Genomic DNA, 18,363 nt, shown 5'->3' with positions numbered 1-18,363 from the left:
TCTCATTCCGGTTTCGGTTCCTAAAGCCTATTTTTCTCGTTTTCGCCCCGTTTTAAGCCGTTTTTGACCCGGTTAAGGGCCGGAATGACCCGAATGATTCCAAAAAGTTACGGGAAACTTTTGAGAGAGATTTGGGAGAGATTTCTCACACTTGGAGAGATTTGGGAGAGATTTGACATTCTTGGAGAGATTTCTCATACAAAGAGATATTTGAGAGAGGTTTCACATACTTGGAGAGATTTGAGGGAGATTTGACATTCTTGGAGAGATTTCTCTTACAGAGAGATATTTGAGAGAGATTTGACATTCTTGGAGAGATTTCTCATACAGAGAGATATTTGAGAAAGATTTCACATACTTGGAGAGATTTGAGAGAGATTTGACATTCTTGGAGAGATTTTTCATACGAAGAGATATTTGAGAGATATTTCACATACTTGGAGAGATTTGGGAGAGATTTGACATTCTTGGAGAGATTTCTCATACAAAGAGATATTTGAGAGAGATTTCAAGTGTGGCATTAGTGAGTGTTTGGTTCTGTAACGCCTGTGTTTCTGGGCTTGCCATTTTTAGCAATGTAATAGTCTAGGTTAACCTTTGTAACTCAACTTGAAATAATAAGAATGTATTATTTGTGAATTATGTGATTTATGTGTTTATTTTCTTGATTTTTATAATTTAATGAATTAAGAATGAAATAAGCGTCAAAATTAAAGTGTGAGATACGCCCGATATCTTTGCATAAAGTTGTAGTGGTCGAAACAAGGATTTCGGAGATATAAGGAATGCCAAAATCCGAGTTATAACGAAGAAGTTATGACATGTCGAAGTTTCGAGACAAAACCGGCACGACGCCGAGTGACGTAAAATATGAATTTAAGATAGAAAGATATTTAGCCTTAGCGATCTAAACAAAAGTCGTAGATTTCGTTAAACCGAGAGCGTGCATAAAAGGAACGCCCAAATCTGACTTCGTATGAGGAAGTTATGATTTTTCTAAGTTTCGACTTAGCAGTATGCAGCCCGAATACTCGATTTGAGATCGAGCGGTTTTTAGCCGAAACAATCTAAATGAGAATCGAAGATCTCATTGTTAGTAGCGAAACGATGAAAAGTTAGGCGAGAACGGACGTCAGACGAAGAAGTTATGAATTTATAACGAAGTTTTTCTGTCCCGGCCTTCTAAAAATAAATAATAAAAATAAAAGTCAAAATTAGCCAATGGAGTCTAAATGAAAGTTGTAGAGTATGGTCTGACCTTCGCGTGGATATAAAGAACGTCGAAAACGGAGCTCGTATGCGAAAGTTACGCAATTTAGAAGTTTGACAAGTCAATTACGCCCCGCGTAATTTGAGTACGCCCCGCGTACTCAGTCGGTTGCAACTTGTCTGACCAATACTTGAGTGCCACCAGTCGACGCACGCAGTGACGTCAAAGTACGCCCCGCGTAACCCGAGTACGCCCCGCGTACTGAGTACGCCCCGCGTAATTTGAGTACGCCCCGCGTAATCCCAGACCCAGCAGCCTATAAATAGAACTCGAATTCAGCCATTTTCTCTTGTTCAAACTCTTCTTTCTCTCTAAGTTTTGCCTCGTTTTGCGTGCCGTTTATACCCCGAAGCCCTGGTAATATTCTCGAGCCCCGAAGCAAGATCCGAAGCCCCGAGAATCCCGAAGAGCATTATTCCCGAGCCGAAACGTTGCCCGCGAGGAGCCCGGTTTTGTGAAGATCTTCCAGATCTACGGAGAAACACCTCTTCTGCAAGCCGTAGTGCGGCCCGATCATCTTCTGATCAAGTGAGTGTGTAGTTACTTTCATTCCAACACAATATTATGAAGTATTTCCTATAAAATACGTGTTATGTGTATATATTTGGTTGTTATACGTGTGAGTGTATATTCACTCTCTTCTATCTTATAGATCTGAAGTATTCTCTATGAAATACGTGTTATGTGTGTATGCCTCATCTGTTATGTGAAAAATGTTTTGATTGAGCATGCTATACATGTTTTGAAACTACGTATAAAAATGTATATTTTATCTACTAATATGTTGGGTAGAATATGGGTAGATAGTTGGTGTGTAATAAACAGATGAGAGGCCTCGATGTTGTTTTGATCCAGTCATCTAGCGGAATTTAGATGACGACCACGAACTTTTCTAGATAGTCCAGTGGAACGCTAGCAGGCTCATAACTTGTAGGTGTTAATGAACTTGGGTGTTCATTCGCTGTATTCCATCCCCCCCATGGTTGCCTTATTTGACTTATATTGCTGAGGAACCCCCGAAGCATGTGTAGTCGCCCCGATGAAATATTCTTAGACTTGGTCCCTTGTGTTAGTTATTTAGGGATATAAAGTGAGAATAACGGGAATGGGTAACTGGGTTATTGTTGGTTGATAATAATTAATTTAATTATTTATTGTGGGTTGAAAACCCTATATGCTCACCAGGCTCCCAAGCCTGACCCACTCAGTTGATTTATTTTACAGGAAGTGGCGCAAGAGCTTAAGATGGGCGAACATCAAGTTGTTTTGTTTACAAGTCTGTATATGTATATATTTGTTGAAAGACTTGTAATGCTATCGTTTATGCTTTATGATCTGTATCGGAACATGACATCCCGACTTTTGATTATGAAATGAAATCATATTTCTTTATGAAATGTTTTGATAAATATCTATTTTATCATGTTTTGTTTTTGGGAACAAATTCCGCATCTCTTTTAAAATTAAAAGGATTTACTCTGAAAATTATTTTAAAAAGCATAAATGAAATCGGTCTTTTCGGACCGAGATTTTGGGGATGTCACAGTTGGTATCAGAGCATTAGTTTAAGCGAACTAGGAATTTGTAGGATTTCTAGACTTAAACTTAGAATGCTAAGTGGAATTTTGAGATGTGTCTGTTATGTTTTAAGACACAAGCACTAGTTTATTTTAGGAAAGTTGCCTAAAATGCTTTATGTGCTAAATGTTATATGTTGCCATATATGATATTATTTGTTCGGATCTATGGTCTGTTGCCGACCGGATCTAGAAACCTTATGTGTGTAGGATTCTAAGCGTACGTCTACGATATTAGAACTAGCACGTAAACGTTTCGGAGTGATAAGGATGATTTGAATATCTATCGTGAATAAGGATCTAATTTCACCTTATTCGGTGTGTAGATCAGAAATGGTGAGAACAAGAAGTGGAGTTGGAAATGCTGATGAAAACAGGAATCAACCACCAGTGATTGAACAAAGACCTGTTGTAGCAGCAGCACCTGAGCCAATAACCATGGTTGGTGTGCAATTGATGATTCAGACGATGTTGGATCGTCAGATGGAGGAAACTAGACGGTTGCTTCAACAAAATCGTGAAGAACTGTTGATTCGTGTGGAAAAGCCTGAATTAAATGAAGGGCACTCGGAAGGTGGAAACTTCAGTGGATCAGTTGGTCAAGCCAACCCACCGATAGTTAGGCAAGATAACCGCGATGGAAGGAATGATGGAATGGGATGCAAGTACAAGGACTTTTTGACTTGCAAACCATCAACCTTCAATGGAAAGGAGGATCCGATTGGGGTTATGGATTGGATCTCCGAAATGGAGCTAGCCTTCATGACGTGTGGCTGCAGAGGTAAGTTGCAAACCATCTATGTCGTGCGTCAATTCAGAGGTGGAGCCGTTCGTTGGTGGAACACTCTAGGGAAGACTTTGAGCCCTAATGAGCCACTGCAATTGTCATGGGCAGAGTTCTTGGTGCAGTTTAAGCGCAAGTTCTGCTCGGCTCAAAATCTGTTGGAGTTGGAGAACAAGTTCCTGACATTGACTAAGGGCAGTATGTCAGTTGATGAATACACCAATAACTTCACCGATAAGATGGAGTTTGCCTTGTGTATCGTTCCAGACGAGCTGACGAAGGTGGACCGGTATGCGAAGGGACTCCCATGGGAGTATGAGGTGCCAGTACGTCAGGCACATACTTTAGAGGCAGCTATCTGGGCTGCCAAGTCTGTTGAGAACATGATAAAGGGGAGAACCACCAACAAGGTTGAGGTTGGTGAGAAAAGGAAGTTTGAGGGAACATCTGGTTCCGGCAAGAAAAGCAAATTTTCAAAATCTGATTCGAAAAGGTTTGGTGGGGGTAAAGGAGGGGAAGCGAAGTGGTGTGAAAAGTGTAAGAAAAATCATTTTGGGAAATGTAGCGAGGATGTAACTTGCTACAAGTGTGGAAAGGTTGGACATTTTGCCAATGAATGTCCGAACAACAAAAGGATGTGTTTTGGTTGTAATGAAGAGGGGCATATTTTGAAAGACTGTCCGAAGAAGAAGGAGGCAGCTAAGCCCAACATTCCACCAAAGCCGAAGGCGAGAGCATTCCAGATGACACTGGAAGCTGCTAAGGATGAAGTTGATGTCGCTTCAGGTACCTTTCTCGTTAACAATTTGCCTGCCCAAATTTTATTTGATTCTGGAGCCAACTACTCCTTTATATCGCATGAATTTGGTAGAAAACTAGCTTTGCCTGTTGATAGACTAGATAATGCTTTATTAGTCGAAGTTGCTAGTGGCAAGTTTGTACCTGTTAGCCATCGTATGAAAAACATCTTAATCGACTTGAATGGGAATAAGTTCCACGAGGAATTATTGCCTATCGAACTTAATGGTTTCGACATCGTGTTGGGAATGGATTGGCTCAGCGCCAATGATGCCGAAATTTTATGCAAAAAGAAGATTGTTAAAATAAACCCGCCTGGGAAGGAATCATTTATGGTGTATGGGGACAAACGCCGAGTGAATTCTGGAATCATTTCCCTAATGAAAGCCAGAAAGTGTTTGACCAAGGGATGTACATCATATTTAGCATTCGTGATTGATGCTAAGAAGGAGAAGAAGGTGATGCAGAGTATTCCTGTGGTGTGTGATTATCCAGAAGTATTTCCCGAAGATCTTCCTGGATTACCACCTGATCGACAAGTGGAATTCCGTATTGACTTGTTACCAGGAACCACGCCAATAGCAAAAGCACCTTATCGATTAGCACCAACGGAGATGAAGGAGCTGATGATGCAACTTCAAGAGTTGTTGGACAAAGGTTTCATTAGACCTAGTTCATCGCCCTGGGGAGCTCCGGTGTTATTCGTGAAGAAGAAAGATGGAAGTATGAGAATGTGCATTGATTACAGAGAGCTGAACAAGGCAACAATAAAGAATAGATATCCGTTGCCAAGGATTGATGACCTATTTGATCAATTGCAAGGTTCGAGCTATTTCTCGAAGATCGATCTTAGGTCAGGATATCATCAGCTGAAAGTAAGAGAGCAGGATATAGAGAAGACTGCGTTCAGAACTAGATATGGACACTACGAGTTCTTGGTTATGTCGTTTGGACTAACCAATGCTCCGGCAGCATTCATGGATTTAATGAATAGAGTTTGTAATCCGTTCCTTGATAAATCCGTGATAGTGTTCATCGACGACATTCTGATTTACTCAAAAAGCCAGGAGGAGCATGGCAGACACTTGCGAGAAGTGTTAGAAGTTTTGAAGAAGGAGAAGCTATATGCTAAGTTCTCCAAATGTGATTTTTGGATTCGTGAAGTCCAATTCTTGGGTCACGTGGTCAACCAGGAAGGGATAATGGTTGATCCAGCAAAGATTGAAGCTGTAATGAAGTGGGAACAACCGAAAAGTCCCACGGAGATTCGAAGCTTTTTAGGATTAGCCGGATATTACCGAAGGTTTATCCAAGGCTTTTCTTCGATTTCTACTCCATTGACAGCTTTGACCCACAAAGGAGCTGCTTATGCTTGGGGTGAAAAGCATAAAGAAGCATTCGAGAAGCTAAAGAAGAAACTATGCGAGGCACCGATACTTTCTCTACCCGAAGGAGTTGAAGACTTCGCTGTTTATAGCGATGCGTCTGGGGTTGGATTGGGTTGTGTTTTAACCCAAAGAGAAAAGGTGATAGCATATGCGTCTCGACAACTGAAAGAGCATGAAAAGAACTACCCGACTCATGATTTGGAGTTGGCAGCGGTAGTTTTCGCTCTGAAGATATGGAGGCATTACCTCTATGGCACTAAGTGCAAACTTTTCACTGATCATAAGAGTCTCCAATATCTCTTTAATCAGAAGGAATTGAATATGAGGCAACGACGCTGGCTGGAATTACTCAAGGACTACGACTGCGAGATACTTTACCACCCCGGTAAGGCTAATATTGTTGCTGATGCTCTCAGTCGGAAAGTCAATCTTGAAAGGAAAAGGCCAAGAGCGTTGAGAATTGAAGTTGTCTCGACCATTGTGGAAAGTATAAAGAAAGCTCAAGAGGAAGCTTCTGAGAAAAATGACCGAAAGGAGGAACGTTTGGGTAAAACGTTGGTGTTTGGTACAAACGGTCATGGACTGAAGGTATTCCAAGATCGTATTTGGGTACCTAAGTCAGGAGGAATTAGAGATCTTCTGATGGAAGAAGCTCACAAGACCATGTATTCGATTCATCCCGGTAGCACTAAAATGTATAGGGACCTGAAACCCTACTACTGGTGGCCGACGATGAAGCTTGATGTTGCAAAGTATGTGGCCGAGTGTGTGACTTGTGCGAGAGTCAAGACACAACATCAGAAACCGTACGGGAGTTTAGAACCTTTACCTGTGCCTATGGGTAAGTGGGAAGACATTGCCATGGATTTTGTCACTAAACTGCCCAGAACAAAGAATGGTCACGACATGATTTGGGTGGTCGTTGATCGATTCACTAAGAGTGCGCATTTCATAGCAGCCAAGGAGAAATGGTCTATGGAAAAGCTTGCGAATTCTTACGTAAAGGAAATTGTGAGGCTTCACGGTGTTCCATTAACAATTGTGTCGGATCGTGATAGCCGTTTCACCTCACGATTTTGGAAAAGTCTACAAGAGGAATTGGGTACCAAGTTGTGTTTAAGTACAGCTTACCATCCGCAGACTGATGGTCAGAGCGAACGGACGATACAAACACTTGAAGATATGTTAAGAGCATGTACCTTGGAATTCCTAGGTAATTGGGATGAACATTTACCTTTGGTAGAATTTTCCTATAATAATAGTTTTCACTCGAGCATAAAGATGGCACCTTATCAAGCCTTGTATGGCAGAAGTGTCGTACGCCGTCTTGTTGGCTTGAGGCTGGGGAAAAGCAGTTTATGGGGTCGGAGATAGTCCATCAAACTGCTGAAAAGTTGAAAATAATTAGGGAGAGAATGTTAGCAGCTCAGGATCGTCAAAAGAGTTATGTTGACAAAAAGCGAAGACCGATGACTTTTGAAGTTGGAGATTCGGTTTTGCTTAAAGTCTCGCCGTGGAAGGGACTTATAAGATTTGGAAAAAGGGGAAAATTAAGTCCAAGGTTTATTGGACCGTTTAAAGTTCTTCAGAGGATTGGGAACCAAGCTTACAAGCTCGAACTACCAGAAGAACTGAGTGGAATTCATAACACTTTTCATGTGTGTTATTTACGAAAGTTCACGGGGGAAGTTCCCGACATGATTCCACTTTCGGAGTTGAGAATCGATGAGAACAAAAGGTTGATTGAAGAACCAGAGGCAATTGTTGACCGAAAGACTAAGAAATTGCGACGTAAGATGGTGGAGTTAGTGCTTGTCCGATGGAAACACACGAATGGGCCAAACCTCACCTGGGAGACGGAGAGTGACATGAGGAGTCGCTATCCGCATTTGTTTGTTGATGTGTGATTCCGGGGACGGAATCATTCTAAGGTGGAGAGAATTGTAACGCCTGTGTTTCTGGGCTTGCCATTTTTAGCAATGTAATAGTCTAGCTTAACCTTTGTAACTCAACTTGAAATAATAAGAATGTATTATTTGTGAATTATGTGATTTATGTGTTTATTTTCTTGATTTTTATAATTTAATGAATTAAGAATGAAATAAGCGTCAAAATTAAAGTGTGAGATACGTCCGATATCTTTGCATAAAGTTGTAGTGGTCGAAACAAGGATTTCGGAGATATAAGGAATGCCAAAATCCGAGTTATAACGAAGAAGTTATGACCTGTCGAAGTTTCGAGACAAAACCGGCACGACGCCGAGTGACGTAAAATATGAATTTAAGATAGAGCGATATTTAGCCTTAGCGATCTAAACGAAAGTCGTAGATTTCGTTAAACCGAGAGCATGCATAAAAGGAACGCCCAAATCTGACTTCGTATGAGGAAGTTATGATTTTCTGAAGTTTCGACTTAGCAGTATACAGCCCGAATACTCGATTTGAGATCGAGCGGTTTTTAGCTGAAACAATCTAAATGAGAATCGAAGATCTTGTTGTTAGTAGCGAAGCAATGAAAAGTTAGGCGAGAACGGACGTCAGACGAAGAAGTTATGAATTTATAACGAAGTTTTTCTGTCCCGGCCTTCTAAAAATAAATAATAAAAATAAAAGTCAAAATTAGCCGACGGAGTCTAAATGAAAGTTGTAGAGTACGGTCTGACCTTCGCGTGGATATAAAGAACGTCGAAAACGGAGCTCGTATGCGAAAGTTACGCAATTTAGAAGTTTGACAAGTCAATTACGCCCCGCGTAATTTGAGTACGCCCCGCGTACTCAGTCGGATGCAACTTGTCTGACCAATACTCGAGTGCCACCAGTCGACGCACGCAGTGACGTCAAAGTACGCCCCGCGTAACCCGAGTACGCCCCGCGTAATTTGAGTACGCCCCGCGTAATCCCAGACCCAGCAGCCTATAAATAGAACTCGAATTCAGCCATTTTCTCTTGTTCAAACTCTTCTTTCTCTCTAAGTTTTGCCTCGTTTTGCGTGCCGTTTATACCCCAAAGCCCCGGTAATATTCTCGAGCCCCGAAGCAAGATCCGAAGCCCCGAGAATCCCGAAGAGCATTATTCCCGAGCCGAAACGTTGCCCGCGAGGAGCCCGGTTTTGTGAAGATCTTCCAGATCTACGGAGAAACACCTCTTCTGCAAGCCGTAGTGCGGCCCGATCATCTTCTGATCAAGTGAGTGTGTAGTTACTTTCATTCCAACACAATATTATGAAGTATTTCCTATAAAATACGTGTTATGTGTATATATTTGGTTGTTATACGTGTGAGTGTATATTCACTCTCTTCTATCTTATAGATCTGAAGTATTCTCTATGAAATACGTGTTATGTGTGTATGCCTCATCTGTTATGTGAAAAATGTTTTGATTGAGCATGCTATACAGGTTTTGAAACTACGTATAAAAATGTATATTTTATCTACTAATATGTTGGGTAAAATATGGGTAGATAGTTGGTGTGTAATAAACAGATGAGAGGCCTCGATGTTGTTTTGATCCAGTCATCTAGCGGAATTTAGATGACGACCACGGACTTTTCTAGATAGTCCAGTGGAACGCTAGCAGGCTCATAACCTGTAGGTGTTAATGAACTTGGGTGTTCATTCGTTGTATTCCATCCCCCCCATGGTTGCCTTATTTGACTTATATTGCTGAGGAACCCCCGAAGCATGTGTAGTCGCCCCGATGAAATATTCTTAGACTAGGTCCCTTGTGTTAGTTATTTAGGGATATAAAGTGAGAATAACGGGAATGGGTAACTGGGTTATTGTTGGTTGATAATAATTAATTTAATTATTTATTGTGGGTTGAAAACCCTATATGCTCACCAGGCTCCCAAGCCTGACCCACTCAGTTGATTTATTTTACAGGAAGTGGCGCAAGAGCTTAAGATGGGCGAACATCAAGTTGTTTTGTTTACAAGTCTGTATATGTATATATTTGTTGAAAGACTTGTAATGCTATCGTTTATGCTTTATGATCTGTATCGGAACATGACATCCCGACTTTTGATTATGAAATGAAATCATATTTCTTTATGAAATGTTTTGATAAATATCTATTTTATCATGTTTTGTTTTTGGGAACAAATTCCGCATCTCTTTTAAAATTAAAAGGATTTACTCTGAAAATTATTTTAAAAAGCATAAATGAAATCGGTCTTTTCGGGCCGAGATTTTGGGGATGTCACAGGTTCCGTAATGCGAGTCTCTTGAGCCCCGTTAAGTCATGATTAAGGATCCCACGCACTCTTAATGAGTGTGCAACATGGTTTTCATCAGTTTAGTTCATTGATTAGTACTAGGGCTTAGGAAATTTTTAACACAAGACTTTTCTCAAGTGATGTTTTCCCATTAATATAGCAAGTTATACAGTATGAACATAACACAAACCCTAATACACAAGGTTTAATAGAGTTGACCGGCTTGACTTGATGACTTGACTTGACTCAAGATTGACGATTGTCACAGCTAGGGTTGGTTTCGGTTACCTTAGAAAGGTTGTGGTATGCTCGGGGTTGTGGTTGTGTTGCTCAGGTTTTCTGGCATGTCGGTGATGGTAATGATTGATTTCAAGGATGAAAACTAATTTAAGTGGGGGAGACCTGTAACACCCTATCCCGAATCATTCCCATTTGGGTGTGGGTGACATAATTTGGATGATATGGGTGTTCCATTTGTGTTTTAGATCCAAGGGGTATTTTGGTAAAGTGTCAGCTCGTCTTTGATAGAAATTGGATTTTTATTCGGGAAGTTTTAAGGAGATCATGAGATGATTAAAGTGTAGAGCTTCTCGTTACCTCTTTGTGGATATAAGGATCTTCGAGATCGGGCTTAAAATGAAGAAGTTATGGACTCCAGAAGAAATTAGGGTTGAAAAACCCTAGTACGCGGGGCGTAATAGAGTAAAAGTCATTATGCGAGGTCTCATCTGGTGTACGCTTAGCGTACTGCAAAGGGTTGAACGAAAAATGCGAGGCCTCGTACGCTGTGCGTACGAAGGGTTTTAATGAAAACCCTAATTTCGGGGTTGGACACTATATAATCATCTTTATGGCTCATAAACCCTCATTTCTCAGCCTCCACTATCCTTATAGCCTCATGCACAAAACCCTAATCCTCTCCTTTGTGTTTTGAGCTCACTATGTTCATTTTGGTGTGTTATGGTCCATATTCAAGAAGTAGAAGCTTGGTGCAAGGTAGGGGATCAAGGAAGAGCTTGTTGATCTTGATTATCTGCTTCATTTCCATCTTGCTTGAGGTAAAAAGCTATGAACTTGTTCATTAATGGCTTAGATATATCTTTATACCTTAATAAGCATTTAGCATGTTTTGCTGAATTTTAAGAGGTACAAGATCAAATGCAAGGTGTACAATGGATTTATGCATTGAATCTTATTTAATCAAAAGTTGAATAGATGGTCCCACTTTTATCCCTTAAAAATCTCTACCTAACTAATATGAATCGGTCAAAATGAACCCAGTATGTTCCTTGAAATAAGGGATTTGAGTCCTTGTTCCGTTGTTTCTCTTTTGTTTATAAAGAAAAAAACGTCACCACCACCACAAGAAACAATTCCAACAAATAGAGAATCGTTGCTGCCAATGGTTCTCTCTCCCTGTGTTTCTCTTCTCAAAATCACTACACCTGCTCAAATGTAACCTGTTGCAAAATCGCAAAGCCCGAGCACCACACCAGAAACCCTAATGTCATCTTCACACATCTACCACTCTTCCTCTCGGTCTCTGTCTTAAAACCACCGTACCACCATCGAGCATCTGCCAGAAACCCTAACAACATCTTCTACTCTAAATATATCGTTCATAAAGCTTCACTTTGTATTTCTTTACCTGAAATCAAAATAAGGTAACAAGACGTTATTGTTTAACCTTTAGGGATTTGGTGTAGTTTCCACAATCTTTCAGAACCTTCCTCCATCTCTCTACCATGTTCTCTCATCATTTGACATTGGTCTCTATTTCAAAGCTCTAACCTTTAATAGCATTTCCAATGATTGCTCCACTTACCGCTTGCAATATGTATACGAAGGTCGTAACCTTCTCAAGTGCTTCTTCTCTCTCTCTCTCTCTGAAAACCCTAGACACCCACCACTCTTAGTATAGAACCATCATACGCACACAATTTCTTGGTAACAGATCGACGGAGATGAAGCCATCTAAAAATGTCGATGTTTTGCTCCTTCAATCCAACGATGACAGCAAACTTAGGACTTATTTAAGAAAGGTAATGATATTTGAGGCCATATTTATTAAATATTTGTATTTTAAAGGTAAATAGTACCTTTTTTCTTAGAAAGTATTGTGTTTCAAGTGATCAGTTAAGTTCCCATGGCTTGTAATTGTCTGTGTCTGACGAATCCGATTTACTCTTTTGTTGATTTTTGCAGTCTCTTGCCAAAACCGGTCTCCTATATATGTAGTTGATCTTGCTGTACTTGAAAGGTTTGTGCTTTTGAGTGACGAGTCTTTATATTTGATAGAATCCCATTAAAATTTTAGATATATTGGCTTATTGGACTGTTGATTCTCTATGATTCCCTATCGAATTATTGAATTAATGAATCTATTTTTTTCATTTAAATGATATAGTTTCAAATGGGTTTGTTCTTTATGACTTTTGAGAAAACCCCTTGATTCAATGTGATGAAAATGTTTTTTTTTTTTTTTTCTACAACAACAAACCCTAGAGTTAACTCACAGATGGAAGAACCAAGATCTGATTTGGAAACTTTGATTTTATGTTAACTAGGTATGTTCTATTTTTTTTTCTTTCTAAACTACTAAATCTTTTTTTTGGCATTAAAACCCTTTTGTGTTGATTTATGGTCTAATTTATTGTTTTTGTTTGTTTTTTTTTTCTGAATCATATGTTGAAGTGGAAAATCATGTGATTGTGTTTATATGGCAGGTGACTGTGTCATAATAGAATGAAATGACTGTAAGTTGCTATTTCTTTCTAGCAAATGAAATTAAGTTGCTATTTCTTTCAAACAAATGAAATTAAATTGTTATTTCTTGCATTTAATATAGGTTAAATGCAATAAATACAACTTACTTTTATTAGTGCTACATGTATCTCAAATAACCAACATATATTTAGCAACTACAGAAGGCTATTCCACATACTTCTTCAGGTCATTGGTACGGTAAATCCTTATATTATTTTCATGTTAGTTGGGAGATATCATACATTTAACTAGAGATTTTTCAAAAAAAAAAAAAAAAAAAAAAAAAATACTTGCACAATTTTATTGCTTTTGAAAGAAAATATACGAGAATCATCATATTCTCTTTTTATTTTGTGCGTGCATGTATGTGCCAGTATGTGTTGTTGTATATGTGCTTTGTGTGTGTATGTGTATGTTGTTGAGTATGTGTGTGTTGGGTGTGTGCAAGAATCCATTAGTGATAATGTCAAACTTGCCGAAGTTTCTGCCAACTTACCATCCAAAGGTACCAGTACACTTCCTTCATCTCTAAGTTTGTTTCTTTGTGATCAATTGTCTATATTTTTACATACATACGACTAATATTTTATAATTTAATCGTACAGATTTAAGAAGACTTTTAATACCTCATGATTTGGCTAGCATGCCAAGGATATTAAGAACGCTACATTTTAAATGAACAAAGTCAGGTATAATATGCAAATTTTAATATTTCTTTCTGATGACAATCGAAGATATTTTTGATGTTACTGAAAAATGAATATTGCAAGGGGAATTGTCCCTTATAAGTTATAACTCCAAATTTAATTTTTAAATATCTCTTGTGAAAGTAATTTTGATGACAGAAGGAAAGCTACAAAGTTTAAGTCAAAGTCTAATGTCCTAATAAGAAAAAAAATATAAGTTAAATGTTATTATATGCAATTCAAGTAACTTTTTTCCGATTACAGCAAGAGTTTTTCCTTATTGTCTATTAAGCACATACTTTCTTTATTTTATTCAATAATTCCAGCTTGGAGCTGATAAATGCATCACAAAACTGCATATCTCTAATAATTGCAGCTTAACAAGGTTAAGTTCACCAAAATCAGATTGACCAAACTGCCAATTACTCAAGATAGGAGATATATGTGCATATTTTCACTCTTTAACCAGTTTCTTCCTATCAGACATGATCTTACACATGTATGTGTATCAATTCATCATCTTTACTGATAGTTACTTTGATGGAATTCATAGTTTTGTATAGCAAGTTATAGAATTTTATTTGTTTTCAAGCATAAAGTGCATAAAGTATATGTATAGAGAATTTAGAGTAATTGTTATTACTGCATTTACCTGATTATAAACGCACAACTTTTATTATGCAAATTAACAGAGGTAAGAAATTTAATATTTTTATTTATAATTGGATTGTTTCCACTAAATATAAAAACTTTCATAAAAAAAATAGAATTTGTTAATTAAATTGAAATTCATTACAATTTTTTACTGTTTATCATTTTTAAAATAAATTCATTTTCAAAATAGTATTGTTTAATCGATGTTTTATAACCAAACATAATAATTCAATAAATACTAAAAGAAAAGCAAGACTAATAATAATTTTTTTTTACCAACATGATCCATTTTATTTTGATTTCGATTTTAAAAAAATATATATACATATTTTGATTTGACACTATTTTGTAGACTTATTCACGGAAGAGAAAAAGGGTTTTCATTTGACCTACATTCATTGAAGCTTAATACACTCTTTAAAGTTGAAATATTCATAGAGGTTGTATTTTTTATTATGCTTCAACACTCCATTAAAAAATACTTATCTAACATACACAAAAGAGACGAATAAATTAAAGAATACATTATGCATCAGAAAAAATGAATCGTTAAATTGAAAGTAACGCTTAGAAACATTTGTCAATTCATTATGTCTTATTTTTCATATAACATATTTCCTAAAGAAAAATAATCGTTGAATTGAAACTTATCATTGTTTGCCGAACAAAACAAATTATCGTAACAAACTATTCACACCCGTCGCTTAGCGCGGGTACACGGTTAGTATGTGTGTGTGTGTGTGTGTGTATATATATATATATATATATATATATGAGTTTTGGTCCCTTGGCTCCATGAATGAGATCTAGTGGTTTGGTACCACTCTAGGAGCTATGAGCTGCCACTCTTAGTGTTTCTTAGGTTCAAGATTCATAAAGTTGACACTTTTAGGGTTTAGAATCCCCCTTGCATGAGATTGTGTCCATTTGGTGAAAGTTTAATGTTATACCTTAAAGTTGGGTTCTTTTGGGGCATGCAAAGCTACCAAGTCAGTGACTTTAAGGTTCTAGACACTTCTTAGGCTCGAATATGTGGTTTGGACTTATGGATTTAAGCATTAAGAGCTTAATGTAGATTTTGGATCATGGATGTGTACGTTGGGCATACAAGTCTGTACGCCAAATAACGTGTACGCTTAGCGTACAACTGAGTATGCCCCGCGTACTCAGTAGAGTGGGCCTCAGATCGTTGGGATTTGGTTTGGGCCATTCTTGTGAGCCTTGATGCTTTGGGATTTGGTGGGCCATCAAAATTCAAGTGTTTTTGGACTAGAAATGTTTTAGAATTTAGTTGATAAGGTTTGGGCCTAATTTGGAAAATTGGGCCTTGGGCAATTAATGAGATTTTGGGATTTTGGATTTTTGGATTGGGACTTGGCTTTAGGCCAATTTATAGAGAAGGTAAAACAGTATTTTACCCTAGTTTGACACTTAGTATGGGTCAAATATGATTATTGATGGATGATTATCTTGTGATTGATAGCGCGGGGATTCTTATGGGCCAGCAGTCAGAGATTCTTTCTGGGAGATTCGGCAGTGCGAGGTGAGTTTTTCTCACTATACTTTTGGGTCAAAGGCACTAAGATCAGCCCATTGGATTGTTATCATGGTTTATAGCATGTTGGTATGCTGTAGATATTTGTTGATGTGTGTAAACCCAACTAGTTTTAATCCTACTAACTTAAACACAAAGACAAACACACGAAATGCAGTGTACCTATCGATTAGCAGTTTAGTTCAGGTAAGTAGGGTATCGAACACAAGGGAACGGTAAACAATTAAAATAAATGCTAATATTATCTAAATAAAACAAGTAATAAAAAGGGGGTTTCTCTAGTTTTGCAAGACTAGAAACTTACCAACTAATACTTAGACTACTTAACTAAAAACTAGATAAGCAAAGATTCAACTAAATTCAATAACGAAGGGAACTTCTGTTTAGTTCAACTCAATTGATCCTATGGTTGATATTATGGTAATAGTGCAATGGATTAATTCTTCTATTGACTACCGATTCAAGTGATTAGATTCACGTTCGTTGCACTAATCCTTAGAGAACAAACTAACTCAAACAGTAGCCAGTTGTCTAATTTAATTCAATTCACTAGGTTATTTATTTGGGTTAATTTAGACTTGTAATGGTTAACTAATTTGGTCATTTAGTTAACCTCTTGTTGATGGTCATCACACAAGCTCACACATGAATTTACCTATTTTTCTTATTAAATCTAGTTTCACATTCGCTAATCCTAGTCATATAATAAAGTGTTCAAATAAATCATATGAGGTAAACAATTAATAGATGTTCATGCAACTTAATTATCTTCCTATTAACATAAAAATAGTTATCATTCACACATAAGGTTCTTTAACAAGCTAAAATCAACAAAATCACCAATATTAAATCAATCCTACCATAAAATCAAACCATAATCACAAAATCATCTATCCTAAACAGAAGTTATGAGTTTTTAGCTCATATCTACAGCAAATAAAAAACTAAAAACATAATCTAATGATTGAAACATGGTTTATGCAAAAGATTAAGATAAAAGTAGTGTGTTATTGCCTTTGATCTTCTTCCAAATTGATATCTAAGTTGAAATCTCGAAAACCACAGCTTCTAAGAACCCTTCTGGCCTCCAAAAATCGTCCTAAACTTCCCCTACTCGTTAGGGTTCAAATGAGAAGCGTTTATATATATATATATATATATATATATATATATATATATATATATATATATATATTCTGAAAACAGGAGCTACTCAGCGAGTCCAGTGACCAACTCGGCGAGTCCATCACTTAAAACCCGTGCACGGCAAGGCAAAGTCAAGAATCGCAAAACTTCTGGAAAACTCGTCGAGTTGATGGCCTACTCGTCGAGTCCATTTGGAATCAGCATTTTCTCAAAACATGAAAGTCGTCCGAAATTGTGTCTAGTTTTCATAACATTTTGAATCTCGTCAATCGGAGTTACGGTTCATGAGATATGGCCAAAATACTGACGAGTGGTCAAGCTGTCCATCAACATCCTTCTTTCTTCAAAATCCAAGATCCAAGCTTTCAGTCGCTAGTTCTGCATCCTTTTCCACCCGAGCATGTCATTGTTGCTGAAAAATGAAACTCTAAACTAATTAAGCACCTTTTGTTCATTAAATGAGACAAAAACAACATCAAGTATTAAGATAATGCATGAATTTTATAACTAAATATGCTTATATCATCTGTTATATATGTATCCTGGTATGTAGGATGGTGTTATTCTTAGTGAAATTTTAGATCTGCCTAATTGTCTGTTGATTGGTTATATGTTTAGTTGTGTATATGTCATCGTGGTGTGGGTGGGTTGAGAATGTACTGCTTTGTGTTGTCAGTCAACAAACCCAATAATGTTTATATTGATGTGTTGTTATGGTTTACTGTGCTTATATGTGTTTTGATATGGTATATGTTGATATGTGATGATGTGTTGGGTTGAGGTGGTTCTGCAGTGTGCTGAAGGCCAAAAGACCCAGGGCGGCCCAGATAGACTGCATACCAGAGGGGCGTACCATTCAGGCCGAAGACCCAGAGAACGGTCCAGATAGGCTGAAGGCCCGATAAGGCGGTTCAATCATGTTGAAGGTTATGTGAGCGGTCCATATAGTCTATAGGCTGGTAGGACGTTCCAGTCAGGTTGAAGGCTTTGTGTGCATGATGTTTGTTGGTATATGTTATTTGTTTGTGTGGTGGTATTTTGGGGGAACTCTCTAAGCTTTGTGCTTACAGTTTCAGTTTATTGTTTCAGGTACTTCAGAGGACTGTGGAAAGGCGAAGGTGTGACCGTACACATCCTTGGTTTTACGGCTGAATGGATCTTGGGAGATTCTGATTTTAAATAACGTTTTGGAAATACTAATTTAGTACACTTTTATTAGTAAAAAGGTTGTTTTTAAAAGTTCAAATTTGTTGAAACTTTTGGGATGTTACAGATAAGAACATGTGAATTCTTCAACCACTTCCAAATACCAGTCCATTACAATCACAATTTGTAATTTTCCATTCTTTCAGATGGAAATTTAGAAAAATTATATAATTATTAAATTGTTGTCCTTGTCCTAATAGATGTTGTACAAAATAGAATTCACTCCCACAACACGCCAAGAGACTAAAGTGAGCAGCTTTTGACTTATTACATGAAGAAAACGTGTGACTAGTTTGCTTTTAGTCTTCTCAATTTGTTTTC

The 18,363-nt window shown here is 37.8% G+C and overlaps 1 long non-coding RNA gene across 5 annotated transcripts; it reads left to right on the top strand.

Moving 5' to 3' along the window:
• Nucleotides 1-11,317: 11,317 nt before the first annotated feature.
• On the top strand, nucleotides 11,318-18,143 carry LOC145048758 (uncharacterized). Of its 5 annotated transcripts, XR_013683039.1 has the most exons (9): nucleotides 11,318-12,071; nucleotides 12,235-12,289; nucleotides 12,535-12,596; nucleotides 12,756-12,785; nucleotides 12,878-13,300; nucleotides 13,401-13,484; nucleotides 15,619-15,678; nucleotides 17,630-17,844; nucleotides 17,926-18,143. It is a non-coding gene; the product is annotated as an uncharacterized LOC145048758 (long non-coding RNA). The 5 variants fall into 5 exon arrangements; XR_013683040.1 differs by lacking the exon at nucleotides 15,619-15,678; XR_013683037.1 differs by lacking the exons at nucleotides 15,619-15,678; nucleotides 17,630-17,844; nucleotides 17,926-18,143 and adding an exon at nucleotides 13,858-14,114 and having other exon boundaries at nucleotides 11,319-12,071.
• The last annotated feature ends 220 nt before the right edge of the window (nucleotides 18,144-18,363 follow it).

The sequence above is a fragment of the Lactuca saligna genome, chromosome 5 (genome assembly GCF_052625555.1).
Source record: "Lactuca saligna cultivar CGN05327 chromosome 5, ASM5262555v1, whole genome shotgun sequence".
NCBI lineage: Eukaryota > Viridiplantae > Streptophyta > Magnoliopsida > Asterales > Asteraceae > Lactuca > Lactuca saligna.
The sequence above is the reverse complement of the archived record's forward strand: the minus strand, read 5'-3'. Positions and strand labels throughout refer to the sequence as shown.